The sequence below is a fragment of the Bubalus bubalis genome, chromosome 21 (genome assembly GCF_019923935.1).
Source record: "Bubalus bubalis isolate 160015118507 breed Murrah chromosome 21, NDDB_SH_1, whole genome shotgun sequence".
NCBI classification, from domain to species: Eukaryota; Metazoa; Chordata; class Mammalia; order Artiodactyla; family Bovidae; genus Bubalus; species Bubalus bubalis.
In genome coordinates, this window is record NC_059177.1 from 2,473,116 (window position 1) to 2,492,623 (window position 19,508).

General features: G+C 39.9%; 1 long non-coding RNA gene across 1 annotated transcript in view; it reads right to left on the reverse strand.

The window, feature by feature from the left end:
- Window positions 1–4,132: 4,132 nt before the first annotated feature.
- Window positions 4,133–19,508, reverse strand: part of LOC123331014 — a 78,258-nt gene continuing 62,882 nt past the window's right edge. Inside the window, exon 3 of the long non-coding RNA XR_006547400.2 lies at window positions 4,133–4,398. This is a non-coding gene — a long non-coding RNA (uncharacterized LOC123331014). The remainder of the gene's footprint in view (window positions 4,399–19,508) is intronic.

Sequence of the window (19,508 nt, forward strand, 5' to 3'; positions counted from 1 at the left end):
TCTTATTTCATAAATACAAGGTCACATGGGCTGGGAGCATTACAATAGAAACAGCTGGATGGTTGGATGCCAATGGGACTAAAAGGTAGTCATTTTTTTTGCCAAAAAATCTTTAGCATCTTTCAATTAATGCCAAGAATGAACTTAACACCCCCCCCTTTTTTTTTTATTAATGAGAGCTTTATCAGAAGCAATAATTCTGACTCAAACCAACATTTGGAGAGTTTGCTCAAGTATATAGATTTTATATTCTTAAACATGGAGATATCCTTTTCTTCTTTTTAAAAAATTTGTATTATAGTTGCTTTACAGTGTTGTCCTAGTTTCTACTGTACAACAAAGTGAAGCAGCTACTTGTACACACAAATCCCCTCTTTTCTGGATTGCCTTCCCATGTAGGTCACCACAGAGCACTGAGTAGAGTTCCCTGAGCTGTACACCAGGCTCTCATTAGTTAGCTACTTTATACATACTGGTTAACTGCTAAGTCACTTCAGTCGTGTCCAACTCTGTGCGACCCCATAGACGGCAGCTGACCAGGCTCCCCCGTCCCTGGGAGTCTCCAGGCAAGAACACTGGAGTGGGTTGCCATTTCCTTCTCCAATGCATGAAAGTGAAAAGTGAAAGTGAAGTCGCTCAGTCGTGTCCGACTTGCAGCAACCCCATGCACCGCAGCTTTCCAGGCTCCTCCGTCCATGGATTTTCCAGGCAAGAGAACTGGAGTGGGGTGTCATTGCCTTCTCCGATTTTATACATAGGTTAGTGGATATATGTCTGTCCCAGTCTCCCAATTCATCCTATCCACTCCCTCCCCCTTGGTGTCTATATGTTTGTTTTCTATATCTGTGTCTCTATTTCTGCTTTTTATATAAGATCATCTATACCAATTTTTCCAGACTCATATATATGTGTTAATATATGATATCTATTTTTCTCTTTCTGACTTACTTCACTCTGTGTGACAGTCTCTCCGTCCATCCATGTCTCTACAAATGACCCAATTTTGTTCCTTTTTATGGCTGAATAATTAATAAGCTCTTTAAGAGAGTCATTTTACTCTTCATTTTGGAGGCAATCTTATGTAGTAAAAAGCCTATAGGTCAGAGACCTGGGATTTAGTTATACTTTTAAGACTAACCAGCAGGGTGACAAGTCACTTAAAAGGATACCAGGTATCCTTATGTGTTATTTGGTAACAATAGTCCTTAGTAGGTTTTCAGCTCCTAGAGGCTTGGTGTTGATGTCCTCTTGTGATCCTCCGCTTCTAACATCTATGGCATGATCTTAAAGACCATCTCATCCAGAGACAAGTGAAGGCGGGAAGTTTAGAGAAGATCATTCAGCACTGTTCCCCAGAACTGCACTTCCCAAGAAGACAGGAAGAACTCCTAGGAAGAAAGGAAGGCAGAAATAACTGAGTTTTTAGACTAAAGAGTACATTAAGTGCCCAACAGGAAAAAGGAAAATAGACCCACACCAAGACATATAATCACAGCATTTCACAATGCTAGACATAAGACCCCAAAGCAAACCCTACAGGCTTCCAAAATGAAAAAAGAAAAAGAAAAAAAAATAGTACATACAAAAATTAAAAGACTGAGAGGGTTTGGGATATTGAAGAGCAACACTAGAAGCTGAATGGAATTGGAGCACTGCCTTAAAAATTCTTAAGGAAAATGATTTCTAACCCAGAGCTCAATATTTAGCCAAATCATCAATCAACTATGAAGCAAAAATTGACTTTTTCAAATGTAAGTTCTCAAAAATGTTATCTGCTATTTCTCTTTTCTTATGAAGCAACTGGAATATGTGCCCCCACCAAAATAAGATAGTAAACTAAGAAAGAAAAAGGCACAGGACCCAGGAAATTGAGGTTTCAGCTCAGAAGAGAAGGGAGATGCCATTTGTTAGCCAGACTGGACCTGAGGCCAGCACATCACACTGAAGCGTGTCAGGAGGATCTTCTAGTTCCACATTCCTGTAGGAATTGAGCATGTGAGACTTACCTAACATCTTTTTTCAAAACTTTTTGTTTTGTTTTGGGGTATAGCCAATTAACAATGTTGTGATAACCTCAGGTGAACAGTGTAGGGATTCAGCCATACATGTACATGGATCCATTCTCCCCCAATCCCCCTTCCCCTCTAGGCCGCCACATAGCATTGAGCAGAGTTCCATGTGCTGTACAGTAGGTCCTTGTTGTAAATATAGCAATGTAAAAGTATTTAATGTCTAAAGAGGAGATTTAAAAGATTAATACAGTAGAATGGAATTTGATTGGTGTTTTTCATGTTTAATCAAGCAGCAAAAAATTGAAATTAACATTATTACTAGCTGCAGGAAAAAATAAAAAGTTGTACAGGGAAATAAAAGTATAGGATACTCCATGCTCAGCTGTGAAGAGAATTGCCAGTCAAGTCAACACTGACTGTGATGTAACCAAAAATACAAGGAGATAAGATGGGCTCATGAATGGGTTGAGGTGAAAGGGGTGAAAGAAAACTCAATCTTTTTCTTCTATAGAAAAAGTCAGTAGAGAATGCTTAAAACAGTTAAAACATCAGGATGCACAGATACAAGTGCGACACTTAAGATGTGGAGTTTAAATGCCAAATACAAACTCAGCTCTGTCTGTCTTCAAACTCTGTTCTTTTTACCGCTACACACATGAAGTCCGAATCACGGGTGCAAGAGCCACTGTGCTCCTCTGGGTGGTGGCAGTAAGAACACAACATTCACACAGTCAGAGATTAACCCCTGGGTGCAGTCGATGATACAGTGGGCACGCTGACGTAAAGAAGAAGGAGAAAACACGTGACACGTTTGGTCTTCTCGTTTAACTCATTTGTCTCCCTGAACACCTCAGCCTGAAGAATAAAGATATTAACCAATTCTTGGTTTATTCCAAAGTGACATTTATTCAAGATGCTCACCACTAAAGCTAATATAAAATGTTATCATAAACATCTATGCAGAATGTACAGTTTTACTGGGACTCTGTAAATTCCAGAAGTGTTAGAGGCCAAGTTCATGTCAATTCTTTCTAAATACTCCTTTATTTATAAACTAAAATTTTGAATTGTACATTCTCATTTTCACTTTATTTGATTGGTTAAATTATAGGAAGAGGGTTGGTTAATTCGAAACATAGCATTAGAAAGCATAAATATAAGAAAACTGCAAAAATGTACAAGACAAAAAAGAAAGCGAATATTTGGCTAGTTCAAAATGTTCCAAAACTTCTAAACATGCCTGGGGAGAGGACTAAACATATAATAAAATCATTTTGACCTTTACCCCTCACAAAAAAGTTCCAACTTTTGGGCCAAACTTAGAATATAGAGTTATAAGCTTATGAAAAGTAAAAACCTTAATTATATTTTATCTATTCATCTAATATTAGCATTTTTTTAATCACTGGGTTTTACATGCCAATGTAGGTTTTGTATTCTTTAAAGCAGCACCTCTAAGCTGAGTTAATCATAAGAAACAAAGTACCAGTCAAACTGAAAATCATAGAACACTTAAAGGGCATGGATTTTCCCAATGACTTTAATAGGGGCTGTTTAATCTAGTTTCAATCTTTTCAGTGCATTTCAATCTTGCTTTGAAGCCCACATTACTCCAACTAGTTCCTGTCACTACATAAGTATCATAAAATATAGGTGGCAAAAATTATAACACTGGGCTTCTATCTTCTTAATTTCCAGTGGCAGAAAATGAAACATACTTCAACAATACAAAGACACAGACAAATGGATATATACACACATCAACTGTTTCAAGACAAATTTCAAAATGAAAACTGAGGAAATTCGGCCATAAGACACACACACCCCAGGACCTTTAAAAATACTGTTTATTGATGCTCAGTTCAGTTCAGTTCAGTCACTCAGTTGTGTCCGACTCTTTGCGACCCCATGAATCGCAGCATGCCAGGCCTCCCTGTCCATCACCAACTCCAGGGGTTCACTCAGACTCACGCCCATCGAGTCAGTGATGCCATCCAGCCATCTCATCCTCTGTCGTCCCCTTCTCCTCCTGCCCCCAGTCCCTCCCAGTATCAGAGTCTTTTCCAATGAGTCAACTCTTCGCATGAGGTGGCCAAAGTACTGGACTTTCAGCTTTAGCATCATTCCTTCCAAAGAACACCCAGGGCTGATCTCCTTCAGAATGGACTGGTTGGATCTCCTTGCAGTCCAAGGGACTCTCAAGAGTCTTCTCCAACACCACAGTTCAAAAGCATCAATTCTTCGGCTAGACACACACAAACCTAGAAAACTGTTTCATTATTTTTGAAGATTAATGTTTTGTGAATAAAAAGGCTTTTAAAATCTTCTTTAAACTCCTTAGTCTTGAGATGAGAGAAATAAGGCACCAAGAGACTCCTGAGGTCACCTATTAAAGACAATGAGTTTCAAGTCAGCACACACATAGGATTTGGTTGCTTTGTTGTTTCATTCAGAAATACTTTTTAAACACCTATCATAGGCCTGACACTGGAATATAGAAACAAAAACAAAAATCTCTGCATCAAAAAGTTAATAGTCTGGTGGGAAAGACAGAAAACCAAGGGCCATAACATTTAGCCAGAGAAAAGACAATGAAGGAAGATTAAAAAGTAGAAATTGAAGGGGATTCGTGACAAGGAATGAAGATGGAGATGGAGCCGGGGACCACATCGAGTAGGACCAAGGGCCAAGTCCTGAATATAATGGGGAGAGTAGACAGGATTTTGAGCATGCGCAAGACATGATCACTGCCAGTACACTGTGTTGCTTCTGTTGGGTCTTTATATCACTGAATGTTTGGCGCCCTTAATGCTATGGCTATACTATCTTTTATTTAAAGAACTTATGTCTACATTTTATTTTTAAAGACATGGCAAGCTGCATACAGAGACCCTCCCGCCCCCACTCGCTTCAATGAAATTCAGGCTCTGCAAGCAGATTAGGCAAATTTGCTGGGGTTGAGGGTCAGATGCTCTATTTCTCTGTCTATAAATCTAAGTTTCTTCCTCAAGATTTCTCTCTTCCACCAAGCTAAGTCCTGTCTCCTTTAACCCATTACTTCTAGTGATATTTAATCATAGTGACTTTTCTCAGGAGAGCTTGAAATCCACTGTACTTTAAAGATGAAATGGCAGTGATGCTGTAGAAACAAGACTCAAAGAACACAAGAAAGCTATAGTTTATCCCTGTATGGAGCATACTTCTAGGACTTTGTGGAATGGTCTTGATTTTGTCTTTATGTCCTTCAAAGATACTTATACTCACCCCATTATTTCTGTTTCTGAATAGATGAGACAATACTTATGTCTCATTGTGTGACCAAATCCCCTGAGATATGCTCAAAAGAGTCTTCAGTTGATCTCATTAACTATGTAGTCACCTTGGAAATCTGTATCAATCTGCTTCTGCCTTTTTATATCTTGAATAAAGAGGATATGTCATGAAAAATGCAATTGTTGGGCCAGGATCTTTGCTTCCTTAGTTTTTAAGTCTGTAGAAGTTTATCAGCCTTGAAAATACGTACTCATGTTCAGTCGCCAGCTGAAGAGCATTTTTCATGAATATTACTCTACATAAATTTTCAAAGGGATGAACAACTGACGAGGTGGGATGGGAAGAGGGAGAGGGAGGGGGAAGGAAAGGGAGAGAGAGAGAAAAGAAAAAACTATTCTTCCCAGATTTCCTGAAAAATGTTTATGTTTACTTACAGGCTCAGTACATCACAATTAACTTATTTCTATTCAATAAACACTAAAAACTGCAACTTTGTTCTGCTTTTCATTTCAACCCAGCACCTGTCTTACACCTTGTCTCTAAACATATTTTCTATGTTGGAATTTGCTCATCTTTTGATGGTTCCAACCTGTACTAGTAAAGTCCGTGTGCTATGTTACAAAAATATTCCCTCGGCAGGATATACAACAATTTGATCAGACTTTAAAAATCCACAACAAAAAATATTTGTTGAGTATAATCTTGACAGAGATCAGAGAGGTCTCTTTGATTTAAATACAGATGTAGATTTAGAGTCAAGGTTAATGGCAATAAGATGCTTGGCAAATGTTCTTCTGCACAAGATAGACTCTTATTTTTATACAAATGTTCACTAGATAGTGAACAGCAGAATCACAAAGGGACTAAGGCAGGAATCATTAGAATTAGCCATTGCTAGACCTGTGAGCTTGAGTAAATTAACTCTTTAAGCCTCTGTTTTTCCATCTGTAAGTGGAAAGGAAACATCACACATAGAGTGTTTAGCACCGTATCTGACACATAGTAATCTCTCCTCAAAGTGAGCTATCTGTTGTCATCACGGTGGCCCACAAGCCCTCCCCACAGCCCTCCCATCCAGAGACAGCTGTCCCGAAGCACAAAGAGGACACCAACTGTCAGGAGACCACAACAACTGAGTTGGAAAGTACCTTTGAGGTCCTTGAGTTCAGCCTCCCACACCTCACAGGTCTGGAGACCGAGACCCAGGTCTGAGACTGGGACCCAGAGCATACAATCAGTAGGGGATAGAGATTAGAGTACAAGCTTCCTGGCAGCCACATCCACTATTACTTCCTGTAATTCAAGCTGAATCAAATCCTTCCTTAGCAGGTGTTATATGCACCTGAGTGATGCTTCACACAAACATACGGAGGCTAAGCAATATGCTACCAAGCAATCCCTGAGTCACTGAAGGTATCAAAGAGTAAATTAAAAATACCTGGAAACAAATGACAGTGAAAACACAATTCAAAATCTATGGGACTCAGCAAAAGCGGTTCTAAGAGAGAGGCATATAGAGATACATGCCTACCTCAGCAAACAAGAGAAATCTTAAATAAGCAATCTAGTGTTAGTTTCTCAGTCATCTCCAACTCTTTGCAATTCCATGGACTATAGCCCGCCAGGCTCCTCTGCCCATGGAATTCTTCAGGCAAGTGTACTGGAGTGGGTTGCCATTCCCTTCTCCAGGGGATCTTCCCAACCCAGGGGTTGAAGCCGGGTCTCTTGCATTGCCAGTGGATGCTTTACTGTCTCAGTCACCAGGGAAGCCTAAGGATGCCTAAAGGAAATGGAAGGAAAAAGAATGAAACCCCTCCCCCTCACATTAGTAGAAAGAAAGAAATAATGAAGATAAGAGGAGAAATAAATGAAATAGAGACAGAAGAGAACCATGGAGTAAGAGCTAGTTCTTAGAAGAAATAAATACAACTGATAAACCTTAGCCAGGCTCAAAACAATAAAAAAGAGGTCTCAAATAAATAAAATCAGAAATGAAAGAGAAGAAGTTACAACAAACGCTACAGAAATACAAAGGATCATGAGAGACTACAAAGAACAATTATACATCAAATAAAGTGGATTAGCTAGAAGAATGTACCTAGAAACATACACTTTTCTGAGACTAAATCAGAAGAAATAGAAAAAAAAAAAAGAACAGACTCATTGTCAGTAGTGAAACAGAATCAGTAATTTTAGAAACTCCCCAATATACACCTTGATTTAAAAATGTGCAGAGGACAAGAAAATACATTTTCCAGAGAAGACATGCAGACAGCCAAAAGATCCATGAAAAGGTACTCACAAGAGAAATTCAAATCAAAACTGCCTATCAAAATGTCTATTGTTAAAAAGAACACAAGTAACAAATCTTGGTGAGAATGTGGAAAAAAGGAACCCTTATGATCTGTTGATGAGATTGCAAATTGGTGCAGCTACAGTGGAAAACAGTATGGAGGGTCTTCAAATAATTAAATACAGAACTACCATGTGATCCAGTCATCACATTTCTGGATGTTCACTTGAGATAAACAAAATACAGAAGCAACCTAAGAGTCTTGCTGCTGCTGCTGCTAAGTCGCTTCAGTCGTGTCCAACTCTGTGTGACCCCATAGACAGCAGCCCACCAGGCTCTGCTGTCCCGGGGATTCTCCAGGCAAGAACAGTGGAGTGGGTTGCCATTTCCTTCTCCACTGCGTGAAAGTGAAAAGTGAAAGTGAAGTCGCTCAGTCGAGACCAACTCGTAGTGACCCCATGGACTATAGCCCACCAGGCTCCTCCATCCATGGGATTTTCTAAGCAAGAGTACTGGAATGGGGTGTCATTGCCTTCTCCGACCTAAGAGTCCAGTGGTAGACAAATGGATAAAGAAGATGTGTACACATATACATACATATATATCATGTATATATGTGTATATATACACACACATATCACGGAATATTACTCAGCTATTTTTAAAAAGGAATTTTATCATTTGCTACAAGAATGACTGTTAAGTGAAATAAGTCACACAGAGAAACACAAATACTGTTTTATTTCACTTATATGTGGAATCTAAAAAAAATAAAACAAAAAAACAAACAAACATTACACAACAAAACAGACTTATAGATACAGAGAATAGTCAGGTGGCTGCCAGAAAGGAGGGGTTGGGAAGCAAGAGAATAGGTGAAGGGGATTAAGAGCACAGATCTTCAGTTATGTGATGAATAAGTCACTGGCACGTAAAGTACAACATTAGGAGTGTTGTCAATAATATTGTAATAGCTGTATGAGAATAAGTGGTTCCTGGGCTTATCATGGTGATCATTCAATAATGTATGAAAATCATTATGTGGCAAGTAACATAATATTGTATGCCAATTATATTTCAATTTTAAAAAAGAATAAAAAATTAAGTGAATAAAAATAAAATACACTTTAATTGTATGCTGTCTACAAGAAGCTCACTTCAAATATAATGATACAGGCAGGTTGAAAGTAAAAGAAAAAGAGATTTAATGCAAATATTAATAAAAAGAAAGGAGGAATTGCTATATTAAGTGAAGAATGTAGACTTCAGAGCAAAGAAAATTACCAGAAGCAGAGAGGGACATCATATAATGAAAAATGATTAATACACCAAAAAAACACAGCAGACCTAAAGGTTCCAAACAACAAAACTCCAAAATTTATGAGTCAAAACTTGCAAAACTGAAAGAGAAAAAGCCAAGCCCACAGTTACAATAGGAAATTTCAACACTCCTCTTTCATTAATGGATAAAAAATTTTAAACAGAAAATGAGCAAGAAAAATCTCAACAATACCTTCAACCAATAGAATCTAATCAACATTTAAAGACTGCTTCACCCCAAAACAGTCAAATACACATTTTTTAAGTGCCCATTAAACAGACACCAAGATAGACCATATTCTGCACCATAAAATAAATTTCAACAAGTTTAAAAGAATACAGACTACATCCTCTAATCCCAATGTAATCAAACTAGAAATCAATAACTGGAAGATAAGAAAACCTCCAATACTTAGAAGTTAAACAGTGTACTTCTAAATAATCCATGGGCCAAATTCTCAAGAGTAATTTTAAAAAGTGCATTGAACTGAATGAAAATTAAAGTATAACATGTCTGTGTGACAGAGTTAAAGCAAGATTGCAAAATGAGAAGCAAATTTATGTCACCAAATACATGCATTGGAAAATAGTGAAAGTCTTACATTAGTAAGCTAAATTTCCATCTCGAGAACTATGAAAAGAAGAGCAAAATAAACCCAAGGCAAGCAGGATGAAGAAAAAATGTTACGAGCAGAACTCAATGAAATCGACAACAGAAACACAGTAGAGAAAAATCAACACAACAAAGAGCTGGTTCTTTGAAATTCTAAAGTTGACAAGCCTCCAGCAAGACTGACAAAATAAAAAGGGAAACACGGGGACTTCCCTGGTGGTCCAGTGGCCAGGACTCCATGCTTCCAATGCAGGGGGCCCAGGTTCCATCTCTAGTCAGGGAAAGTGAAAGTGAAAGTGAAGTCGCTCAGTCGTGTCCAACTCTTTGCGACCCGTGGACTGTAGCCCACCAAGCTCCTCCATCCCAAATGTCACAACTAAGAGTTCACAGGCCACAGCTAATGGTCCCACATGCTGCAACTAAGACCCAGTGTGGCCAAATAAGCAAATAAAAAATTTTTTTTAAAAAAAGAGAGAAACACAAGTAACCAGCATCAATAATGAACTAATCTTCAGATATCAAAAGGGAATACTGAAAAAAATAACCTCCACACATGTATATTTGACAAGTTAGATAAAGTGGACCAGTTCCTCAAAATATACAAACAATTCAATACCACAATTCACCCAATATGAAATAGATTGTTCAAATAATCCTATTAAGGAATTTGACTTTGTAACTTTAAAAACACCCCCAAAAGAAATCTTCCAGCGCAAATGGCTTCACTGGAAATTCTATTACACATTTAAAAAATAAACAGTGATTCCATACAATCTTTTCCAGAAAGTTGAAGAAAAGGGAACACTTCCCAATTTACTTTATGAAGCTAGTTCTACTCATATATTAAAAGCAGAAAAAGACAGAGCAAAGAAGGAAAAGATAGTCTTAAGTGTTAGTAAATGAAATTCAGCAATAAATAAAAAGAATTACACATCATCAACAAGAGGAATTTATTGCAGGGAGCAAAAACTGGTTCAATATTTAACAATTGATTGATGTAATCCACTATATTAACAGGCTCAGAGAAACAAATCACGTAACTGTATTGATCAATGCAGGAAAAAAAGCGTTTGACAACAGCCAATATCCATTCATGATTATTTTAAGAAAAACAAAAAAGAAAAAAAAAAAAAAGAAAGAAAAGGAATAGAAAGGAACTTTCTCAACAAAGAATATCTACAGAAATCCTATGGCTAACATTAAACTTAGTGATAAAATGTTTTTCTCCTTAGATCAGGAACAAGGCAAGAATATCTGCTCCCATCATTCATATTCAGCAAAGTGTTGGAATTTCTAACTGATGCAAAAAGAAAATAAAGAAAAATTAAAATATAAGCTTGTTTGGGTTTTCCCATAAGATGGTATGGAAAAAACCCAAGTGAATTTTTTGGCCAACCCAATACATACAAAACAGACAGATCTGATAGGAAGAAACATAACTGTCCCCATTTGTGGGTGATATGACTGTCTATGTAGGAAGTTTCAAAGACTCTACCAAGAAACCCTAGAACTCTCAAGTGAGTTTATCAATGTCACAGGATACAATATAAACATACAAAAATCAACTATATTTCTAATTATTAGAAATAAACACATGGACATTGAAACTAAAAGTAACACTTAAAATTGTTCAAAAAATGAAATACTTAGGTGCAAGTCTAACAGAATATGTATAGAACTTCTATGTTGAAAACTGTTCAACACTAACGAAAGAAATTTTTCAAAATTTGAATGAACAGAGATATACTATATTCATGATTAGAAGTGTCAACATGCTAAAGATATCAGTTCTCCTCAAACTAAAATTCCTATCAGTATCTTGGAAATATTTCTTTTGTAGATATATACATGATTATTCTAAAACTTATATGAAAAAAAAGTAAAACTTATATGAAAAAGGAAGCAAACTAGGATAGCTAAATACAATTTTGAAAATGAAGAATAAACTGGGTGGAAGGAATTTGAAGACTAATTCTACTCAAGTCTATAATCAAGGCTGTGTGGCTCTGGTAGAGGAATAGACACATAGATCAGTAGAACAGGGTAAAGAACCCAGAAATAAACTCAACAGGTATGTCCTAATGACTTCTGAACAAGGTGTAAGCACAACTATTTGGAGGAAGGATGGTCTTTCTGACAAACAATGTCAGAACAATTGGACATCCACAGCCATAGATGGAGAGACAGGTAGGTAGGTAGATAGATACTGGATAAATAAGCAAACACATTTTTAAAACTAAAAAGAACTTCATCCTAAACTTCACACCTTAAACAAAAATTATTCAAAGTGGATACTTGATGTAAATATAGTTATAAAAAAGAAATAGGAGAAAATCTTCAAGATTTAGGGCTAGGCAAAGAATATTTGCATTGAGTGCTCAGTCACTCAGTCCTGTCTGACTCTTTGCAACCCCAAGGACAGTAGCCCACCAGGCTCCTCTGTCCATGGGATTTTCCAGGCAAGAATACTGGAGTGGGTTGCCATTTCTATTTCCTTCTCCAGGGGATCTTCCAGACCCAGGGGTTGAACTCCCATCGCCCACATCTTCTATGTTGCTAGGCAGATTCTTAACCACTGAGCCACCAGAAGAATATTTGGATGACACCAGAAAAGTATGAGTCATGAATGAAAAAATACATTGTACTTCATCAAAATTGAAAACATACATTTGGGGGAAACCTAGATAGAGATCATATCTAAACATTTAATCTTATAATCCCAACATTTAACTAGTACTATGCAAATAAGTATAGTGGTGGCGCAGAGGTTAAAGCGTCTGCCTGGAATGCGGGAGACCCGGGTTCCATCCCTGGGTCGGGAAGATCCCCTGGAGAAGGAAAATGGCACCCCACTCCAGTACTCTTGCCTGGAGAATCCTATGGAGGGAGGAGCCTGGTAGGCTACAGTCCATGGGGTCGCAAAGAGTCAGACATGACTGAGCGAAAAGTAATAATAATAATGCAAATAAGTAAATTCCTTGTGCTAAACAGCATGTTCTTATTAGTTATCTATTTTATGCATAGCATCAACAGTGTATGGGGATTCCCAGGAGGCACTAGTAATATGTGTCAATCCCAGTATCCCCAAACCTCCCAGTACTCTTTTTTCTTTTGTGCAAAGTACTTTTGTAAACAATCTGTTGTATGTGATGTGATTCAATCCAGTGTTCATTGAACATCTACTGAGAAGCCCTGTGCTAGGTCCTGAAGCACTGGATCTCAGAGAAGAACATGGGGGAGGGAGAGAGTACAGGGTTGGGAAAACCAACACCTGCCTTTTAGATAATAAAGACTGCCCTCTGAGAAATAAACCAGAGCAAATTTTCTAGAATCAAGCATTCTAAAACTTCAGCATTTTGGGGTGGGTAAGTATATTTCAGTCATCTCCACTAGCTTTTGGTTCTATGCCTGTGTGCCTGCTCAGTTGCTAAGTTGCATCCTACTTTTTGCAACTCCATGGATTGTAGCCCAGCAGGCTCCTCTGTCCATGGGATTTTCCAGGCAAGAATACTGGAGTCAGTTGCCATTTCCTCCTTTGATTCTATAAACCAACTATAAAGCTGCAAGTCAGGATTGACAGGTGCTCCTCATGCCTGTAACTTCTACCCATACCGTGTTGGAGACAGACATCACTAATCGATCTCAGCACCATACCACTCAATGCCTAGAAATGGCCTTGAAATGCGCCTCAACCCAGTGCTGTAGGCACTGCACTGCTTAACAGTTTATCGGAGTCAATCTTAGTGTGGAAAAGACATAGGATTTAGGGTCTGGGGTGATCCTACCAAGCGTGTGGATGAAGAGCTCAGGCGACTGCTTCTCAGGGCTCTGGGGTTCAGTGTGAAAAAGGAGGCTTCAGATGTAAGTCTACAACTGGGTCATCTGCCTTCAGAGGACTGGCTCTCACACAGAGTATTTTTCCTAGTCCTCAATAGACACGTCAGCATCTCCCTACCTGCTGGCTCTGGCAGAGAGAAAGGGAGAGACAGGGATGAAGGGCTGCCACGGAGTCCAGGTGCCCTTAATGCGGTCCAGCCTGGCCCCCGCAGGGTGGCTCTGCTTGCCCGCAGATATCCTTTTGAGCGTTCAATTAAAAGGGACATTTGCTGACGTCCGTAGGTGGTGTGCGTGGTCCTGGCGGCTTCAACGTTCTGGCATCCAGCATCGATGTTTATAAGGTTTGGGAGATATTTTGTGTTTGTTTAAAGGCAAACATGAATGCTTACAGGACCTGGGCAATTTTGTGTTTATTTAAAGCCTCAGAAATGATAGGATCATTTTCTTTAACAATTTAGAAAACATTTTGCAAAAGTTTGAGTGCAATGGTCACAGGTGTGTTAGCATTAAAATTGGAGACTCAGTACTAAGAACAAAGAATAACCTTCACAAATCTCCCAGCAAAAAGGATTCAAAGTGACATGGAGAAGAGGAACCTTTTTTTTTTTTCAGTCGTTGAATAGTGTTTTGAGAAAGCTTAGCAGTACGGGAGGTCCATACTTGGATTTCAGTATCCTTATCCATAAAACAAGACTAATGATAGGGACTCAGAGGAGTGTTGAAACAGTGACTGTAGTAAGTGAATTCTTTCATGAGCTTGGAGTGGAGGAAGGCCTTCTGTAAGCACTCAAAATCCAGCGACCATAAAAAAATGAATACACTTAAATACATTTAAAAATAAGCAAATCAAATCCTAAGAAAAACTGGAAATGATATCTGTGTCTAATATCACAAAAACTCATCTCTTTAACATACAAAGAGCTCCTAGAAAGTGAGAAGAAAATGGCTAAAAGGTCTATAGAACAGACTGTTTATAGAAAAGAAGAAATACAAACACCTGTCACATATATATGCATATGCCTATAGGCAGTGATAAATGTATATCTATATAGAGACATGGAAAGAGGCTCAATTTCATTCATATAAAAGGCAAAGTGAAAATATAGTGAAATAACTTTCTTCACCTATCAGGCTGGCAAAAATCCAAAAGTTTAACACCGCTTTGCTGGCAAGGTGGTGGAGAAATGAGCACTCTCATACATTGCTGGTGGGAGTGCAAAATGGTGCAACCCCTGCAGAGGACAATTCGGCAACTGTCATCAAAATTACAAATTCGTTTACCCTTTGACCCAGAAATCCCACTTCTGGGAATGTATCCTACAGATATATCTCAAATATATTATGCAATTAATATACACTAATATGCAGCATTCATTACTAGCAAAAGATTAGAAATGATCCATCAGTCCATCTATAGAAAACTGATGATATTAAACCAGGGGGGGATGTGTACCATGGAATATTATGTGGCTATAAAACAGAGGAGGGTGCTCTCTGTGTAGTGATGTGGAAAAGTCTCCATGAAAAAAATCAGATACAGCACACAAATGGGTAAGAAAGGGGAAGAAAATATATTTACATTTGTTTTCCTTTTCAAAATTTGTCAGTTTTAACATCATCTGCATTATTTATTTTCTTTTCTCTGTTTGACCTCCTTAATTCACTTGAACTGATACTTGCTTAGTTTTCAAAAATAAATATTTGTTGCATCCAAAAGAAACTAATAGAAACCAGAGTCGTGAGACTTCCCTGGGAGCCCAGTGGTTAACCCAGGGGGTGCAGGTTAGATCTCTGGTCAGGGAGCTGAGATTTCACATGCTTTGCAGCCAAAAAACCAAAACATAAAGAAAAACTGAAGAAATATTATAACAAATTCAATAAAGACTTTAAAAATGGTCCACATCAAAAAAATCTTTAACAAACAAATGAACAAAAAGAAACAGGAGTCCATATGGGTAACCAAGTTAGAAATGTAATAGGTGGAAGCAATGCTTTCTGACATTTCCCTTTTTATATTATTTTGACCTTTCACCATGTAAACTCGTTACCTTTTTAAACATAAAAAATTAGAAAAAGAAAAGAATTGATTTGATGAACATAAACACTTAGCCCGTATTCCAGATCCATCGATGTATAAATGTTAGTGGTTTATATCATTTAAAAGGTCTTGTGGTTTCTGAATTAGGCTCTGCAGATTTCTAAGGCTGTTTCTCAATGCGTGACCTTCACAGCACCAGCATCAAATGATGTAGGGGGTGTATTAACAAGGAAGATTCCTGGGCCCAACCCAATGCTCGCCTGCACAATCAGAATATCTAGGGATGACATCTAGAAATAGGGTTTTTAAACTCTCCAGGTGACTCTTATGAACTTTGAAAGTTGAGCACTACTACAATCTACTCCAGGTGGGGACAGTGTGAAGGTAGGTGGCAAGCGTGTAGGACCCATTGAGACTGTGGCTTTTGACAGCAAAGGTAAGCTGCCAAGTTCTGAATGCACATCTTGCCTTGAGCTCCCAGCATGCCCATCCCATGCTCCTTGCCCCTTGATCGAGTGGTCAGGACCTCCAGTGTGACACACCCGAACTTGAGCTTGGGAGGACTGCACTGTGGGCAGTCTCCTTCACCCCCTGTTCTCTTCCACTTCCCCCAGCTCAGTAAACAACACCATAACCTACTCTACTGTCCAAGCGAAACACCTGGGCATTGTCTCTGATTCTTACCTTAGTCCTCTTCCCGTATCTAACCCATCAGTAAGTTCTGACCTCAGCAGGGGTTGGACCAGCTTGCACTCCCACCAGTCTGTTTCTCTACTGCTTTGTCATCAGAAATTGGAGTTGGGCATTTTTTAAAATATGTATAAGACCTATTTGTATTTCTTTCCTTTTTTTTTTTTTTTCTATAAGCAATCTACTCATGAACTTTCCATTGCTGGTTTTTTCCCACTCAATCTTAGGGGTTTTTTAAAATATGTTTTCGATGTTTTCCCATCATACTCAGGATAAAACCCTGGGTTCCTCGTTGTGATCGGCTGAGGTCTGGGTGCCCTGCCCCTTCTTCCCTGCCCTATTCACCCCCTGCCGTTCTTTCTTACCCACTGTGTCCACCCACACAGCCCTCCTTTATTTCTTTGTCAGGTCTCTTGCTGAAATGTTCTTTCTTCAGAAACTCCCAGGCTTATCCCTTTGTGTAGCTGAGGACTCAGCTCAAATCTCACGGCCTGAGAGAGACCCTCCCTGAGCACAGCAACCCAAAGTAGCCTCCAGTACACCCCATGCCTCAGTGGCCACTCTGTCACCTTTGTTTACGCCCAGAAAAGCATGAGAATATTGAAGGAGAGGAAAGCTCTCCCAAGATAGAAAAGGGACAGAAAAAGGGACATGGGGACAAGCTTGGCCTGTTCCACAGTCTTCATCTGGAGCCTGGTCTTCACCACTAGGCTTCCCTGGTAGCTCAGCTGGTAAAGAATCCGCCTGCAATGCAGGAAACCTTTGTTCAGTCCCTGGGTGGAGAAGATGCCCTGAAGGAGGGCCTGGCAACCCACTCCAGTATTCTTACCTGGAGAATCCCATGGACAGAGGAGCCTGGAAGGCTACATAGAGTCCATGGGGTTGCAAAGAGTCAGACAAAACTGAACAACTTTCACTCAGTCCACTACTGGGGCCCAGGTCCTTAACTGAAAGAGCAAGCTGGGGTGGGGGGCTGGGAACATGGCTGGGAGGGAGTGGAATTCATGTCTTTTTTTGAACATAAGCATAGCCTTGAGCAGTCGTCGGGACCTAGTATACAGGGGGTCATCCATGTGTGATCTGTTGCTCTATGATCCTTAGAGCATCCCTGCACTGTAATTAACTAAGGAATCTGGAGTTTAACAGAAGAAGCCACTCTTGCTTTGGTCGGCCAGGGAAATGATTTTAGCTTGACCCTGGCCACTTGGATTTTCCAGCAGAGGACACACGGCAGTCTCTTTGAGATAAGACCAGCATCTTGTCCCTTTGTTAAGTTCCTATAAAATAAAGCTGCCAGATTCCCAGAAGATAAAAAATCCATTCTCTCCCTCCTGTTCACATAAGTGCATCTTCACATCGTCACAGGCTTCTGCAGATTTTAATAAGGTCCCCTGTGTGGGTCTCTTCAAATATGGGCAAAAGAGTCAGAGTGAGAAAATGTCACATCGAATCAAGGGTGCTATAAATGCAGAGCCTGTGGCAGGCAGACGGCTCCTGAGCAGCTTGAACCAAGTCATAGTCTTTGCCTGTTGGTAACCAAAATGGAAGAATCTCATTTGGGGCCTTCCTTTTGGCCATTTCAATTAAATACTTGAAAGTTTTTCTTATTTTTTTAAAAATTAATTTATTTTAATTGGAGAATAATTACTTTACAATATTGTGATGGGTTTTGCCATACATCAACATGAATCAGTCACAGGTAAACAGAATTGTTTTTTTTTTAAGGGGAAGCTATATTTGAAATGGTCAAACAGCATAGCCTGCTGATGGTGAGAGACCTTCAGAACTTTTATTTCCTGGGGGAGGGGAAGTGCTTTAGAGACCAATTCCAGTTAAACATAAACACCTAGACACACAGACACAACCACCCCTAGCTCCCAAACAGTTTATGGATCCACATGTCTGCTTACGTTACTGTAACCGAGATCTGCAGTCTGGATTCCTCTAGTCTTACCGTGTAAAGCAACATCCCATGCTTTTGTGAGTGTCTGAACCCTTCCTGGTCTCTCTGGAGGGTTTGTTGTAGGGTAGCAGTGCTCCCCTGGGGGCTCAGACAGTGAAGAATCTGCCTTCAATGCGGGAGACCCAGGTTCAATCCCTGGGTCGGGAAGATCCTCTGGAGAGGGGAATGGCAACCCACTCCAGTATTCTTGCACAGAGAATTCCTTGGGGTCGCAAAGAGTCAGCCACAACTGAACAACTCACACACACACCACACATAGCAGTTCTTAAACAGGGAGATTTTGCCCATAGAGGATATTTGGAAATGCCTAGACACATTTTGGTGTCATAGCTGGGGAGACAAGGGTGATACCGGCGTTCAGTGAGTAGAGGCCAGAAATGCTGCTAAACTTCCCACAAAGCACAGGACCGCCCCCCCACCCCCCACCCCCAGCCAAGATGATCAAGGCCCAGACTTCCACAGAACAAGGCTGAGAAGCCCTATGGTAGAGATGCATTTCTGCTGAGTCACTCACATAGCGGTGTGAAGGCAGGGTCCAGTTTGCAGTCCTGGGGAAGGGGCGGCCAGGCCTCTGCTGGTTTCACTGTCTGCAGCTCTGGGGTGCTGCTGCCACCAGGCTGGCACCAACAGAGCTGGAGAGGAACCCAGCACAGCATCTTCACTGGGCTGCCCAACCCTTCCATCCCACAGGAAGCCCGCTCCAGCTTTAGACTGGAAGTTTGGGGATTAAGGAGGCAAAGGAAACCAGAGTTCAGTGGAGGCAACAATATCCAAATGTCCTCCAGTTGCTCTTCAGAGACACTCCCTGCAAGGACCTTCTCGTGGTTTGTCTTTCCTCCTAAGGCCTGACACCAGCGTGGTCCTTCCCCGCACACCGTCCACAACTGCAACCGGTCCCCCCTCGACTCCGAATGTTCTTCTTCTATTACACTTTGTTCTCCATCTCTCTGATCCCCACCCAAACTAAGGTTTTGGTGTGTTTCTGCATTTCAGAAACCTCAGAAAGGCCTGTGCTAAACCAAAGAGCCCCCAACCTCAGCATGACCGAAAAATCTCACAGAAACTTGTCAACGGTGATAGTTTCTCAAACATATTGCAGATCAAAATCATAGGCATGGGTCCCTCTCAAGCAAGTCTTTGAGATCAGAAAGGAGGACAAAAGAAAAATGCATTTTCCCCTGATTGAGCAAGGAGTGGGCATGTGGGTTTCTTTTGTTTTCTATTTTTAGATCTGTTAGGCATGGAGGGCTCTGAAGATTAATGACTAGAAGGATCGAGAAGTTCTAGATCTGAACTGTGACTCCAGTCCAGAAGCCATCTAATCTTGGGCAAGTTATTTACCTTCTTCGAGGTTTGGTTTCCAACATGGAGATGACAATGCTATCTATCCCACACGGAGGTTATCAGATTTAAATAAACTGTAAACGCAGTGCGTGATACACAGCAGATCTTCAATGAATGCTAACTAC